Below are 14,864 nucleotides of genomic sequence, written 5' to 3'. Positions count from 1 at the left end.
AAATAACTTTATGCCAAACAGGCATACTTGGGGGTGACATTCTGTGCCCCTGCAGCGTCTAAGCTACAAACCCGCACGGCATGTTACTGTACTAAGCACCTATAACAGTAACAGAGTGATACTCGTAGGTGATTGTAACACAGTGGTATCTGTGTAATGTGTTGCATTACATTATACTGGCTACACTGTCACTAGGTGACAGGAATTTTCCAGCTCCATTATAATCTAACAGGGCCATCTTCATATACGTGGTCATCGTTAATTGAAACATTGTTCTACGGCGCATAACTATATAAGAAAAGTGATTTTTTTGTTAAAAAAAAAAACAAACCACTATAGATTTTCACTTTACATACAACTTTCAGAAATGAAACCAGGCCAGAATTAGTCTTTTTGTCAAAGCATGTGATTTGCATATTGCAACACTAAACTTTGCACAATGACAACCATGAAACCATGAACTGTTTTCCAAAACTAACCAGTAGATTACAAAAACATGAAGTTAACATCTAGAAACTTATTTATGAATACAAAGCTTTACAGAACCAGAATCTCACGCTTCAGCGTAATCTGATTTAATTATTGTCGATACACACTCAGACCCATCAATACAACCCATCCACTCTATATTTAAAATGCTGCATCTCCTCCTCCTCACAACACCGGTCACCACCCTGTCAACTTCTCCCCCGTAGAGTCCAACGGTCCGCAGACCAGGACGGGCCCCCTGCAGCAATGTGCCCCCTCCAAACCGACGGAAGCACAGATCTCGCTCAAACTTCCCCAGTCACCTCTCTCCTCAAACCACACCCTCCGCCTTTGCCCCTCCTCCAACCCTTGCACGGGGGGGGGGGGGGACAAGAGACACGCTCAGCCTGCACAGCCGAGAGGACAGCGGTGGGTCTACAAGGGCCCTGGTGACCAGGAAGGGCGCGCTGGGCCTCACAAAGGCAGCCACCACTCAGCTCCAACTGTCAGGTGAAACCAGAATTTAGTGTTTTTACACAAAATGTCTCAATTTTTAAAATCTATCCAGACAAAAATACATATATACTTGTGGAGCTCTATCTATCTACAGGTTGCTAGTTTGTAACTTATGACCTAAAGCACAAAGTCCAAGATTTGGTTATAATCTTTTTTTAAATGTATCTACCTCAGTCCCCTCACACAAGCTACCCCCCCAACAATCCAGGAACTACTTAACCTGTCCCCCCTGAAAGACAATACCTCCACTGCCTGCCAGCCACTGTTCACGGGGTAACAAGGGGAAATCAAAAGGCTGACAAGCTCAGAAAAACACCCTGTGCTGGTACACTTGACTTAGAACTAACATGAACTGCTGGTTCTTTTTGGACGGACTTCATAGCTCTATCTGCCGAACGGGTTCTAGAAGCAACGACAGACAACCCAACAGCAATGGTTTCGATTGTTCTGGTTTCTAAGATCCCATTCTCCACAAAAATGGAAGAAGGCTTCTGGGAGAAATGGTCTGTCCCTGTTACAAAGAGAAAGTAAAAAGCCAAGAGGCACACAGACTGAATGTCCAAAGGAAGCAGGCGCTGCCCCGACCGGGGTCTCATCGGCCCCATCGGGACACCCTGAGCATCAACGAAGACTGTAACAGACTGGTGACACGCTCCGGACGCACACGTCCAGGGGAGTGGGGTGACGCAAACAGGAGGGAGAACGGGTGTCGGGCCATGTGAATGCCGGCTACAAACGTAGACGGAATGACAAACCACAATTTTGTAACTCCTATTGTAATGACTGATGTCAGAACCGGGATGATGAAACCACTGGGTGAAAGGTTGCACGGGAACCGGACATTTACAAGGTGCCCAAACACCCCACGCGTGCGTTCCTTTCGCATGAGCTACCTCACAGGTGAAACTGTGCCTTTTTAATGGGGAACGAGAGAACCTGTCATTACCAGCCTCCGAGCGAGACTCAGTGCAAGGTACACTTCACCTGTGATGAAGCGGCCCAGCCAAGTGTTTCACCTGGCTGTGGGCAGGCCCCTCCCCTAACTTCCAGCTCACGGGATGTGCAGGAGGCAGAGAAACAAGTTAAATGACACAACCAGGAAATGGACAAGCAAAGAATGCTGCCCGTCCTACAGGACAACGAACTCAGCTGGCCTCCCCCCCCCAAATCAATGCCAGGAGAAGGGGGAGACAGGCAGAGGGCTGTTCTAAACAGAAAGAAATTAAAGAAACGTAACCAAATACAAAGGATTTTGTTTGGTTCCTAGTGTTTTGGGGTCCCCCCCCCCCTCCGCAGGGGAAGGGGACTACTAGAAAAGACATTCTTGGGACAATTAAGAAAATTTATATTTAACTGAATATTATATTATGCAATTAGGTTCATTTTCTTAGATGTAAAAATAGCATCGTGGCTCTGTATGAAGTAGGGCTGTGGTAGCTGTATGAACATATATGACCACAGCCCCAGCTGGTGCGGCTCAACGGACTGCTGACCTGCGAGCCGGGGGAGTGACCGGGCCGATTCCCGGTCTAGGGCACAGGCCTGGGTTGTGGGCCAGGTCCCCGGGAGGGGGCTCATGTCAGGCAACCACACATTGATGTTTCTCTCCCTTTCTCCTTCCCTTCCCCTCTCTAAAAATAAATAAATAAAATCTTTTTAAAAATATGACTACAGCCCTGGCCGGGTGGCTCAGTTGATTGGAGTGTCGTCCTGTACACCAAAAGGTTGCAGGTTCAATCCCCAGTTAGGGCACATGCCTGGGTTGTGGATTCGATCCCCAGTAGGGATTCATACAGGAGGCAACCGATCGATGTCTGTCTGTCTCTCTCAGATCAATGAAAAAATATCCTTGGGTGAGGGTTTTAAACGTGACTGTGTATAATACGTGGTTATGTAAAGATGTGTGTGCACACACAGCTCTGTGTCTGTGGTCTAAGAGAAAGGAACACACTGTCCTTATTCTCAGAACATACATGCTGAAGTGTTTAGAGGGTGAAGTAGCATGTTTCCATCTTACTTTCAAATTTTTGACAACAAAAGAGTATTATTTGGAGAACCACGGAAGAGGAAGAAGACAGGGGGAGGGAAGATGGGAGTAAAAGGAGGGAAGGAAGGAAGGAGGGAGAAGGGGAGAAAGGGAGGGGAGGGGAGGGGAGGGAGGGAGTGTGGGAGAAGAGATCCCAATATGCCAAAAATGTCAGTAATTCTTGAGTCTAGGTGGAGCGTATACAGGGTTTGTTGTACTGGTTCCCCCCAACTCTTCAATATATATGAAATTTAAAAGAAGTTATGGGGGATAAAAGAGGAGACCAATTAAAAAAAGCAGTCATCTGAAAAGGCACAGAACACCCGAGAGCGCTCTCCACCGGCCTGGGCGGTTGGCGGAGGGCCCTGTGGTGGTGTCCCCCAGGCCTCTGGAGGCTCCGGCCCAGGGCTGCTTACAGGCGGGGGTCTGTCCTGACCACTCCTCCACGGGACACGACACACGCACCGAGCTATTCTTTACGGAATGAGGCGTCCCGGCGAAGACTGGAGAGAACCTGCGCACGTGCGCAACGATCCACACTGCTGTCGCACACTACAGCACACGCGGAGACCAGCGTGCACCCTGTCAATTTTTAAATCTGCTCAAAGACACGAGAGCTCTTTGGGAACTGATGTGAAAGATGATCGTGTCATATTTCACATTTTAAGAACATCAAGGTGCAGAATAATGGGGCTGAGTGGCTGGAGCTACAGGAAGGAAAGGGACACTTCATTTTCTGTGCACTTCCTTCTGTGCCTTACCAGGTCTGCACCACAGGCACATACAATGTATTCAAACTATTTCTTCTTAAGTATGGATCGACTGTAGCTGTAATGAACTCTTCACATCTCCATGCTTTTATTACCAAAACCTAATTACAGTGCAGTTACAGCTCACCTGGGATTGGGGGCTGAAGTCAGTGTGTACTGTGAAAGTAACACACAGTGAAACTTGGCCCTGAAAATCCCTTAAACCTGTGCCACTCCGGACCGACACACCACCCCGGCGACCCCAACACAGCTCACTTTCACTCCAGCACACGACTGCTGCGCTGCTTCGTCGGCTGACCAGGGGGTGGAGTATCTGGCCCGCACCTGGGCCTCGTGTGCCCTTCCGAACGTGTGTGTTTAAACACCACACTCACCCCTGTCACAGGGAGGTAAGAAGCATTCAGAAACCAAGACCCGCTCAGAGGAGCAGTTTCCATTTCTATCTCACGTGTGACCCAGAACCTTCACTGTTTAGGTTCTTTTTCCTCAAGTTCTGTAACCAGAAGAACTGAATTTGCATAAATGTACATGAGACATATAGTGACAACACAGAGTTTGTTTTTTTTTTTAATTTTTGAAAAATGGTACCTCTGGTAATTAAACGAACCACTACAGTGGGAAAGAAAACACAACCCAAGCGTCAAGGGCTAACTTGCGGGCTGGAACTGGCTGAACTGAGTTCCCGGATCAAGACGGAAAGACAGAGCTGTAGGTTCTTCATCAGCATCACTCCTGACTTACAAGGTCACGAGACTCAGCTGCGCCCGCTGCTTTACACCTGCATTCCCATACACCGACACGCAGAGTCCTCACCCTGCACAGCGAGTCCCCTCCCACCCCTAGGTAGCGGTGGCTACTCGAGAGTCTTCCTACCCCTGCTGTCCCTGGGGCGCTCCAGATCAACACTCCTATTAGACTCTTCCCCTCTTAGAGGGTTCAGCCACCAGGCAACTCAAATTCGTGATAAACTGAACTCATTCTTTCCCAACCCCTGACCCCACCCCAGCCAACGTGCTCCTCTTGTATTCCAGACTAGAAAGAGAAAAGCATCGCTCCCGATGCCCAAGCCAAAATCTCAAATTCACGCTATGATGTATGCATACCCTACCCCTGCGAACAACCCCCAAGTCCTGTAGATCCTACTACCACGTCTCTTGGGAGTGCACGCCCCCCTACCATGGCCACTGTCAACACTCCGGTGTGCCTTCATCATCGACCTCCTGAACTAACTGGTCTCCCTGCCAAGGTCTCTTCAATCTATCTTGCACACACCTGAAAAGTCAACAGCCAAAAACAAATTTAGTTACATTACTTTTTCTACCAATATTATAAACACAGGAGAAGCAAGAGCAAGTCCCACAGTAATGACACAGTAAGCTACAAACAAGCTCATTTAAGAATGTGATGTAATGCAAAGGGGATGTACCACCAGTACTTTTTATGAGTGTGTTCCTATTCTAACCCACCCTATTTGGCCAAATTAAGTAAGCGATTGTGTGTGTTTCGACAGAAAGAGGCCACAGGGAAGCCAGGAAAATTCAACTGCTTTCTTAGAGTCAAAAATGCACACAGGATGGAGCACAGCAGTGACAAAGTGACCTTGTGGAGAACAAAGGCTCCCGGACCTGGAAGGGCGCATTCAACCTGAATTCACCAGCTCGTCTAAAACAACCAGTGCCTGATCGGAAAAGGATTTGGGAAGTGAAAGCAAGCAGAGGCTGAAAGAAGGGGTTCTGTCCTAAGGAGAAGCCATCCACCCCCAAAGCAGGCCGAATGAGGCTGCCTCAGTCCCCCGGTCGGGCCCACGCTAATGAAGCCGACCTGGTGGGTCAGGTCCACCTATGTGAAGGGAATATTCCATAGTCGTCTGGCTTCAGTCTCGGGTTTCTTACTTGAAAAATTAAATTGGCATATTAATTAGAACCGAGTGAGCAAATGTACTTATCAGAAAAGTTTGTATTAACCATGACAACAAGCACATATTATAAAACAACAAACCGGGATTCTGGCTTTACACACCAGTCTTGCACAGACAGTTGACGGAGGCCCGACCCTGGGATAAGAGGTGCCTGGGACACGCTGATCAGGCCTGATTTCTAGGGCTGTTAAGCCAAGGACCAGACCCAGGAAATTCTAAGACTATATCTGTGGCTATTTGGATGTAAATTAAAATAAAAAATTTAGCGCCTTGCTTAGAGAAACACATTTCCAAATAGCCCGACGTGGCCGGCTAGCGGCTACCAAGTGGAGCCCGCCCCTCATCACGGCAGGTTCTACTGGCCAGCGCTGCTCCGGAAGATGCCCTTCGGCAACCCTGCGGCGAGTCCTCTCGGACACGAGCTGACAGGCGGGCCCTGAGCGCTAGACGGTTTCTAAGGGAGGGAAGAGCCGCCGAAGGACTGCTTCCTTTCTCCAAGTCGGAACGCGCAGGCTGGTCTCCAGGGTCGGTGGCCCTCTTTGTCACGGTGATACTCTGCACTGGAAGCGGCAGGTAGCGCAGAGCTTAGAGGCACCTCCTGAGGCCAGATTGCCTGGAAACCTGTCTCGTCCTGGTCTCTTACTAGATGTGTAACTGTGAACATGTGATTTAGCTCCTCTATGCTTCCGTTTTGTCATCAGTAAATAGAAATAATGGTGCCTCCCTCCCTACCTCGCTGGTCACTATGAAACGAGTTTAGACATAGAAAGTGCCTAGAACTGCGCTCGGCCCAGAGTCGGGCCCAGGAAGTCGTAACTGCTCTTATTTCTACCCAGCACCATCCCGCCAGCTCTGCAGATGACAAGCGCTGAAAATGCTCACCCAGGAGAGTCCTTAGCAAACAGAAAGGAGTTAAACTAAAAGGATCACAAAGTCGAACTATCAGTCTATGATAAAAAGAACCTTTTTTCAAAGATTGTGTTTATTTATTTTTAGAGAGAGGGGATGGGAGGAAGAAAGAGAGAGAAACATCAATGTACGGTTGCCTCTTGCACACCCCCAACCGGGGACCTGATGCAACCCAGGCATGTGCCCTGACTGGGAATCAAACCGGCAACCCTTTGGTTCATAGGCCGGCACTCAATCCACTGAGCCACAGCAGCCAGAGCAAAAAATAACTTTTTAAAGATTTAAGGGAATGGGTAATCTGGAGAGAATATTAAATACCAAAAAAAGGTCACATTTTCAAGAGAGCTGCCTGACAATGTCCTACTTGTAAGGCCAACAACCCAGAGGTCAAAAGAAGTCTGCACCACAAGCTACTGAGCTATTTAAATAACCAATAAAAACGCAGGAGGAACTGAAAAAATACAAGTTGGAGTTCACTAAGCGAAACGGTGCTTTCCTGCATAGACCACGTTTGGACCTTTAAATTCACTGCCTCTCTCACACACCCTAAGTAACCTTTATGTTTGCTCGATGAACGGACTGAAGATCTCCTAGTTTTCTCCCGAAGTTGGGAGAGTGCCAGATGCAAGAACAGCACCCTGCCACGCCGAGATCTCCAGTGCGATCTCCACGCGGAAACCGGTTGTAGAACACCACACCTTGCCCCTGCAGAGAGGCAATGCCGAAAAACCCGGGAGCTGAAGCACACGCCCAGCCCTGAGCTCCCTGCTGTGCGTCCTGGGGCAACCTGCACTCGGTGCTTGCGAGCCTCACGTCACTGTCCGCAGAACACGGTGCAGCCAGTGCCAGCCGAGCGAGAAGTGTGTGTAAAGAGCAAAGTCCCTGGCACCCAGCAGATGCTCAACAAGCAGCTGTTCTTAAGAAGACCTTTCAAGAGTCCCAAGAATAAAAGGCCACCACTTTAAATGGTAACTGCAAAACCTATTTTGAGGAGGTACTGACTATAAATCATGAGCTAATACCCCCCCAAATTATCATCTGTGTTCCCTATTTTACAAGCTGTTCCCCAAACCAAACTCCCTGTTGGGCTATTCCCATAAACCGTTCAAGCCTTTAATAAAAACAACTGCGCTTCCTCCACCGCAACCCAGTGTGCGCTGGGGCCGCCGCCACGCCAGTGGCCCCGCAGCGGTCCACGCCCAAACGGGACACGAGAGCCAAAACGTGTCAGCTTCCTCCGGAAGGCTGGGTCCCACGAAACAAGACGGGACAGGGCGGTGGCTTACCTGGGAGACACTCTGCACTTCAGGTCCACCAATCCCGAGTGGGGGCTCCCTCTCAGACTAGTCTGAGAGAAGGCAGCGGTCAAGCAGCTTCCCGGGGGCTTTCCGTCTACCGAATCCAGCTTTCTTCAACAAAATCCCAAACATGCACTTCGGTAACTGTTGAAAGACAGAAAGCAGTCCATACACCCACCACAGCACCAGTGGCACAGGACGGCCACCGGGAAGCGGAAGGAGGGTCGGTGGGAGGCGGATCTGAGGCGCAGAAAGAGCACCACCGTGCACGCCGTCTGCACTGGACAGTCCACGCGCGTCCCCGCCTCTGCCTGCAGAGGAGGGCGAGAAATTCCAAGTGGCAAAGGCTCACATCCCCGATATTAGTATTTACTATGACAAATAACATGCAATTTCCAAATGAGAGCAGCTAAAAGCTCACACCAGTGTCCACATAAACTGTCCGGGACCATTCAGCAACAACGAACTTGCTTAGCCATTTTCTAAGACAGCCCTACACAAAGGCTGTCGGCCACGACCAAGGACGATGGGAGGGCTCCAACACCTCCCAACAGAGACATTTAGGTAAGTGCCCAACAAGGTATCTTCTGGTTTGTCACACATAAGACCTCAAATCTGCACATTACCCAAACCCTCCCTCGGCTGAAATGCGGCCATTTTAAACACAGCCTACTTTTAAGAGTGTACTTTTGACTCAATAAAGGCCAGTCATCGAGTCAACTAAGGAAAGTAATACAGCAAGCTAATAAATAATTTACTGGATGACACCTAGTAACACAAGCCCATTCCACATTATATGAAAGTTCTTTTACTACCACACCAACTTTTCTGTTCGACTGGAAATTCTGAACAAACTCTAAGGGAGAGAGAAAAGGGTATTCAACAGAGTGACACAGATAAAAACTTCAAAGACTGTGACCTTTCTTGCACATAATTTTCTACTTCCTCGGTTGCCATGCTATTATTGCAAAAACACTCCTGCAGCAATTAAAAAGTAATTAAAATGCCTACCTTGACCAAAGGGCTACTAATGGGCTAGGCCCTTTTTAGTCATTACTCAATTCTCAAAAGTGATGAGAAGAAAGAACTTGCCAAAGTCCCCCACCTACCAGGTGGTACAGCCCCAAGCCTTTGACAGAGCACAGCTATGCCCAAGTTCAAGGATTTTACAGGGCCAAGATTCCAGGGGCAGAAGAAACCAAGCTCTACTGTCGGAGGCCCGAGTCCATCCACAGGAACGGGGAACGGAAAAGAAAATACAGAAAAGACTCCAGCCTCGCTGAACTAAAACACAACCGAACCGCATGAGCCATCCGCGACCAGCTGCCTCCCCACATCTTGCCACTTAAAAAGCATTTCGTTAATGAGGAGCCATGGAAGTTCATGGCCTACACAATGAACGTCACAACAAAACACGGTACAACGTTCTCCAACCAGTCTTCGTGTTCGTAAGCAAAGAACGTGACTCTGACGGGTGATCTCAGGTCTGGTTGAAACGGGGGGATTTTTAAATTCCAAGATATGTAAATGAATCATAGGCAGTGACTAAAGATGCTCTGATTTTTCAAGCTGTAGTCAAAGCACCTCGAGTGAATGAAATACCAGTTAGGGACCAACCTCCCCAGAACAATCAGATGGAAGTTATCTTAATGCCCAAAACAAGTAAAATCGCAAGCCAAGTATCAGTGCTCGTGTTTTTCCTATTAAGCGATATTACTCTGGAGCCTAAGAATAAATGAGAAGCCCAATTTCAAGAAAAGCAGCTACGGTGAGCTATAGCTAGTAGCTAACTAAAGCAATATACTCTGTTTTTCAAAGCATACCTTACTGCTATAACGAAAATGCGGAACAGTTAGAGCAAAGCGCAACCCCAACAACCTCACTGGCGAACTCATTTCTGAACCTCTTGAAATGTCAGGCCTCATCCCTGTATTATTTCCCCTCTTCCCTTCAAATTGACATGGACTGAACGCCTAGCTGGGAGAAGGCCTTGCGCTAGAGACACAGAGGTGAACAGCTGCCAGCCCAGGAGTGCCAAGGCCAAAATCTCCCTGTCCTCAGTCCCTCTCTCTCTGGAAATCTCCCCAGCAATCATTTCACAGAACCAAAACACGTTTGATTATTAGTTCTCGTAAGTGGTTAAGTGTTCGCAACGTAACTCTTAAAAAAAAGAAAAAGTACTCCAGTTCCCTTTTTCTCAGGGGCAGAGCGCTCACTTAGTTTTTCTTTCCCGTCTGTGCATCTGAGGCTCGCCGTTAGAGAACGGTTTCCCGTATGCATTATTATACTTGTGTGCACACCTCTCCACTCAAAGGGACTTTTTTCATGTTACATGTTCATGTCCACTGTTTCTACGTCCCAGCTCTGCACTTGGTGAAGTCCTCCTTGTTAACTAACCACGTGACGGAGTTTCCTACAAGTGCTTCCTGCTGACATCACACACAGAGCTCTGCACTCTTTGAAGTTCTTGAAACAATAGTAAGATCCAGTCAGAGATAGCCCACTGGAGGGGCGGTCTTCCTGGTTCGTCTCTCATTTGCCTACACAGACAAACTTCCTGTTGGGCAACTGTGATCAGCAGAAACTAACTGAGGGTGACTAGCTCGCTCCGGATCAACAGGTTCTCCCCCTTTGTCAACTCTTCAATGAACAACTCAACTACAGCTCAGGAGGAAAGCTTGTGTTGTGCTCACTGCTCATTCTGTTAAAGGTCAAAATCATCAGCTTTGTTAAAACAACAAGAAGTAAAAAATCCTAAACCAATCAAACATAAATCACAACGCTCGGTGTTAATACAACTAATTACCGGTCTCTGTATACCAGGAAACCTCAAACGGGGCTGGGTGGGTTCCCTCTAGTTAGAGTACAGTCTAATGATGTCTGACTGGCAGTTCTTCGTCATCTTAACAGTACCTCCCAGACTTCTAAGACAATACTGTACGAGTTCGTCATTTTCCCCAAAGACCCCTAAATAAATATATGCCTGAAAGCAAATGAACTGTAGGTCTCTGTAAAGCTTCACCAATAAACACATACACAACTCAAGGGGAAAATTAAAACCTCTTCACACCATCCGTCTCCACTGTGCTTTCTTTACGAATTTGGTCCCTAGTATGGCAAGCAGGTGCTGTGGACCAGCCTCGCAGCTTCGCCAAGGCAACCCACAATCTTCCCAACAACTCGCAGCAGTAAAGACATTTTCGTATCTTCACAAATAATAAAACCCTTCGGCTAACTTCCTAAATTCACACGGCAGGCCAGTGGCAGGGCTGGGAGGCGCAATCCGGTGTCTCACTCTGAGGCCCGTGCCCTTTCTGCTAAATCTCGCTGCCGAAAGGCCGCAGGGTCCTCAGAACTTACCGCCTATTTGGCGTTCACATCAGCAGCTATGAAAGGAGCCCGGGTTTCCTCAACACTTTGCCATCAACCGCACTCTGAGATGTACAGAAGTCAGCCTGTGTGTAGGTCAAGTTCTGTCCACACGCCGCCCTCTTCCCCCTTCCCAGCCTTTTCTCCTCTATTCACGTCCACCCTTGTCGTGAGGTTGTCAAAAGGAACTCTTAAAACACAGGAGAAAACCCTAACGTTAACTTAAATCAATAAATAGCCATTCCATGCCTAAGTGCTCGACATCAGGAAGGACCAATTCAAAGGACCATCAGATGCAGCCTCTGGAAGGGAAGCTTAGACGTGATCAGAAGGCTTCTGATGAACGGGAAAGTGTAGGTACTGCACAGGTCAGGAGCAGGTCATGGGAATCAGCGACGTGTGCAGAACTTGCAGGAAGGACAGGAGCAGGTGGCAGTAATGCACGTAACCAGTCAACCCAAACTGCAACATTTACCAAACACCCACCACAAAAAGACACTTGAGGAGTTTCTCATTTAACAGGGGGCACAAACCGGAAACAGAGTACTAGCCCGGAGTGCGTGGAGCGCCGTAAGATAAACACGAAGGGCCAGAATCCGCTTCATCTGACAATGATGATCATGGAGATGGTGCTACAGATACAAAGCCCAAGTGCCACCTGCCACCCTAATACACACCGACATCAAGAAGGACACCTCAATCGTTCTGAGGGAACAGGACTTGATCAGTACAGCTAAAAGGAGAACTGCTGAGACCTGACCTAAGCTAATTTAGCCAGAGAGCCGACTGTAATATTAGGTCCTTCCTGAAAATATGATTAGCCTTCAATACATGGGCTTAGGTCAGTTCATACTGGTGCTGGCAAAAGAAACTGTGTGCTCAGAATCAGGAGAAGCAGGGTCCCCCAAGCTTTGGCTGGGACATGTAATAAGTGACAAATGTGGGAAGTAAATCTAGAAGGGAGGCTGGAATTGGAATTCGAGGACTTCAGATGCTTTCTTTCCCTCAGAAGTGTGACCGTCACCAAGTGAAACTCAGGACCCCAGGCACCTCGCAGCACAGAAGAGTTTACTTCTAGAACTGGGAGGCTCAAACGGGTGGGCTCGGAGGGACACATGTGCTGTCCTGCGAGCCTGTGTGGCGGGGTCCTGGGCCAGCTCTCCGTCTTCCAGGTACAGCAGTGGGGGCCGAGACTGGTGAGCAGGATCCCCTTCTCGCCCTCGGATCTGAGAGGACATCCCACCCACTCCGAAATCGGGGCCGAAACCACTGTGTTCCAGCCACTGCTTCTTGAGGCACGTCAATGAGCTCTATCAACACCTATACCGTTAATTCACTTGGACCCTACTTAAATCTTTCTCTATTTCATCTGTACCTGGTAAATCAGCACGGGGCCAAACTTAGATGAGGCTAAGTGACAGCGACGTCCAACTTGGCAAAGGAATTACTAAACAATCCCACTTGCGCCACTTTGGAAGCCAATGATAGGAAAGGGGCAGATATCAAAAAAAAACCAAAACATGTTTTTCCCAGGATCTCCACTTGTTTCTTTCCTCTCCGTGGCTTTGCGGCCTGCCTTTCTCCAATAGCTCTGAAAACAGCCTTGATATCACACCTTCTTAACAGAGTCCGATATACTTGACCTCATTACTGCATTCAACAAGGTGGACAAGCCACTTAGGCATAACACAGGAGGGAAATGGCTCACTTAAGGTCACTTAGCAAAGAGGGGAACCATTCAACAGACAACAATAGAGCACAAACTGCCCATTAGTTTTGAAAATGTGGCGAAAGGGATGAGTTCGCACCCGCAGAGAAGGCAGGATTACCTTTCCTACCCTTTTGACACCAACTCCTGCCATCTTGTAACAGAAGATTATTCATCTTTCTGTCCCAATCAGCAGCTCCGTGAGCGCTTCCTAGTAATGAGGGCCCCACATCCTGACTCGAGCATTAATAAATATCATGTGATATACGATGCACGATCTTCTTTCCTTCCAGCGAAGTGCACCAGACACAGCCTGGTAAATGTGGTACAGTTAAAATCGGTTACTGCTTTCCTACCTCATTAATAATAATGAAGCTGATTTGCCAAAGGCACAAGTTTGAAAAACAGTCCCACAAACAAGGTCTATAATGGACCAATCTAAGGCCATAAAAGTCATTTGGAGGTTAAATTATTTACCACCAGCAATTGTGAGTACAACTATCTCAATCAAAAGTATCTAGTCCGTACTAAAGCCTGAATCGGATGAGGCTGGTCTGGTGGAGAAGCACCCTTTGGGGACCCAGCCTCAGGCAGGAGTAAGAATCACAACAGGGTTTTATTCCGGGAATTTTCATTGCTCTCTCACCAGCTTTATTTGCTAGTAAACTAAAAAAAAGTACAAAAAAGAAAAAGGAGAAAGAATCAAAATGAAAGAAAGTAAAAGAACGAAGACTAAGAAACTGGAGACACCCCAGAAGCCTGTTGCCTCTCTCTGATACGGCTCCGAAATACCAAGTGCAAGTTACCCTGCTGACCGCCAAGCACCACGCTGGTACAGGCAGCGCATCACAAATATTTGAGTACTCAATCTGACTCATAAACATCTAAAAATATTCCATGCTTTAGGCTTTCAAAACACCATCCGTTTAACCCCTTCCGCTCCTTCTCCCATCATGTCTGTTTTGAAACCAGTGTAAATTTTTATTTTTAATTTATTGATTTTGAGGGAGAGAGAGACACATGGCTTTTTGTTGTTCCACTTATTAATGCAGTCACTGGTTGATTCTTGTATGTGCCCTGACCGGGGATCAAACCCGCAACCTTGCTTTATCACGACAAAGCTCTAATCAACTGAGCCACTCAACCAGGGCTGTAAAAATTATTTTTAACCTACTTCTGCTGCAATGAAAATGCAGTGAATACAGGAAGCCACGTGCAATCAGATTTTAAGGCTTTATCATTCCTACATCTGATCCTGGATTTACTGGATCAGCTGTTAAGTATTTGTGCTATCTACTACACTAAAATAAATACATATATGTTTATAAAAAGGGTTGCCTAAGAGTCTTAACAGGTATCCCTTTGAAGGAATATCAAAATCCGTATATAAAAAGCCACTTTAAAATTGATCTAAACAACTATTCCACTCTTTGTTAAATTTCCTAAGAGTCCAGTTTATAATGTTCTTAAAAGGCTGAGATATCTCTTCTGATCATAGACAAATACAATCATATAAAATGGAAACTTTTTAAGTTGTAAGGATATAAAGCCAGTAAATTTAGGCAAAAGATTTTTTTTTACCATACACCCACACTTAATGGATTACATTGTATTCTAATTCTTTTGAAAATAAAGACATTTAGTTATTTTTTAAATGAATATGAGGAGCACAAAACAGCCAATGTCAGAGGCGCCAAGATACAATTTTTCAATTATAAAGTACTCTTATGTCTTCAGTACGTCCATAAGAATAGATACATTTGTAATTCTAATTAAGATATTTCACCAAAATAATCTACAAAAGTTGCAGAATATCAAAGGCTTAATAAATTACGGAGAAGAAAAAAATGACTTAAATGTAAAAATCCACATGGGACACTAT

General features: G+C 46.9%; 1 protein-coding gene across 5 annotated transcripts in view; it reads right to left on the bottom strand.

The window, feature by feature from the left end:
• FBXW11 (F-box and WD repeat domain containing 11) overlaps positions 1-14,864 on the bottom strand; it is a 98,035-nt gene that overhangs the window by 81,077 nt on the left and 2,094 nt on the right. The window contains exon 2 of one of the 5 annotated variants that reach the window (XM_037127922.2): positions 7,894-8,049. The exons of the other annotated variants lie outside the window; for them this stretch is intronic. The gene's annotated coding sequence lies outside the window, so the exon portion shown is untranslated. The remainder of the gene's footprint in view (positions 1-7,893; positions 8,050-14,864) is intronic. 5 annotated transcript variants of the gene reach the window in all.

Source organism: Artibeus jamaicensis, unplaced genomic scaffold, assembly GCF_021234435.1.
Source record: "Artibeus jamaicensis isolate MK-2021 breed Jamaican fruit bat unplaced genomic scaffold, CSHL_Jam_final scaffold_3151, whole genome shotgun sequence".
NCBI classification, from domain to species: Eukaryota; Metazoa; Chordata; class Mammalia; order Chiroptera; family Phyllostomidae; genus Artibeus; species Artibeus jamaicensis.
Note: the sequence above shows the minus strand (reverse complement) of the source record. Positions and strands in the feature narration are given on the sequence as shown.